This window comes from Triticum aestivum, chromosome 4A (genome assembly GCF_018294505.1).
Source record: "Triticum aestivum cultivar Chinese Spring chromosome 4A, IWGSC CS RefSeq v2.1, whole genome shotgun sequence".
NCBI classification, from domain to species: Eukaryota; Viridiplantae; Streptophyta; class Magnoliopsida; order Poales; family Poaceae; genus Triticum; species Triticum aestivum.
In genome coordinates, this window is record NC_057803.1 from 669,705,899 (window position 1) to 669,707,849 (window position 1,951).

Sequence of the window (1,951 nt, forward strand, 5' to 3'; positions counted from 1 at the left end):
GCCATTTTCAGAAAAAAACTGTTGGGCTGGTTTGTGGTAAACATTAAATAAAAGGTTGTCTAGACAGGCCAGAGTGTCCCACACAGCCCAGTTGACACCCTGCTTCCGTCTCAAAAACAAATTAGATAAATGCCACTCCAATTATGGCAATTCATAAAAATGCCACTGCAATTTCCAAACTTTGAAAAATTCCACTGCAATTTTCGCAAACTTTGAAAAACGCCACTGCAGTTTGCAAACTTTGAAAAACGCCACTCCAGACTTCGAAAAATGCCACTAGAAATGGCATGAAATGGCATTTTTCAAAGTTTGGAAATTGCAGTGGCACTGAGTCTCTATTAAGCCAGCACCTTCTGCTACCTGCTCCAAGATGTGCTCGGCCGGATCTTGGCCCCCCGCCGGATTCTGGGTCGCAACGACGGTGGCCTCCGTATCTGTCCAATATGCTTTAACGCGGGCAAGAGCCATCCGTGCACCCTCTATGCATGCCGACCTCTTCATGGCATCGATCCGCAATACGGCACAAAGGAATTGTTGTACTAAACCAAAATAACTGTCCGGCTTAGGCCCATTCAGCCATAGATGGTCTATTACAGACCGCATTGCAAGAGCGGACAACCTGTGGAGCTCGTCCACAACACCCATCCTCTCACTCAAAGGCAATGTGCGCGTTGGAGCGCTGAACTGCGACCAGAACAGCTTTTCCACTTCATCTTTTTGATCCTCAAAAAACTTGGCCGCATCAGCCGCACTCTTCGCCAAATCCGCATAGGCGTCTGCAGGACTCCAGCGTCGATCCAGAGGAGCGTACTTTGAATCTAAAACTTCATCCGCAACAAATAGGGGTTTCCAGCCGCGATTTCTCTGGCCTGTCGAAGCTCCTCCCGCGCATCCCTAATGTTGGAATGCATCTCCTTGGCCGCATCAAGGGCCTTCTTCAGGTCAGCCTTATTCGCCTGATTTTCTTTTTCAAGAAACTCATACCGGTTGGCGGCATTTTCTAGCTCCACAGCCATTTCGGCTATTTTGTCTTCGCTCCGGCGACGAGCAGCCTGTTCGGCTCTCAACTCTCCGGCCGCCTTTAGGGCAGCCGCATTGCTCGCCCGGGCCTGTTCCTTGGCCAGGGCAAGTTCCGCCCTCAGGGCTTCCACGGCAGCAGCACCGTCTGCAGTCCAAACATATAACATTAGCATTATGCTCCCCTTAGTTTTTCCTACAAAAAATAACGAGGAAAGCAGATGTCACGACCGGTTTTTTCCGGGTATCAATTCCCAGAAAGAGACCGTCGTGCTCATCAGCCCCAGGATTACTGTTAGCTGATGAGGCTTCAACTTGATACAGAAATTCCAAGAAAGATACAAAATATGTAGTACAAGACCATTCTGGTCTGTGAGTACAACAAATGGTTTCTAGTGGTTGATGGCGGAAGCGGGCTGTAAATCATCAGTGTCTATGGGACTCCATTTCCCACGTGAACAGCTGACCAGGTTAACTCCTATATTCGCGAGGCTGCTATCACCGTAGCATAGGTTCTGGGCCGTCAACACGGTCGCTCCTTTCCACGCAAGAAATCTGGCCAAGACAATAGCCAGGGACAAGCCAGTGAGTACTTTGAATGTACTCTCAAACATTATGAACACAAGTATAATATGACAATGATGTGCTGAGAAATATTTTATGCTCATGAGGTCAGTCACGAAAGATAAATAGAACTCTGATGTGAATAAGCATGTTATATAAGAATATGCAATGCCATAGAAACATTAAAATTTTTGAAATAAATAACAAGCATGCACATAGAGGGCTTTAAAAGAAATGCCACAGTCGGGCGTCTGAGTGACACCACATAAAGGGCTTTAAAAGAAATGCCACAGTCGGGCGTCTGAGCGACACCACATAAAGGGCTTTAAAAGAAATGCCACAGTCGGGCGTCTGAGCGACACCACATAAA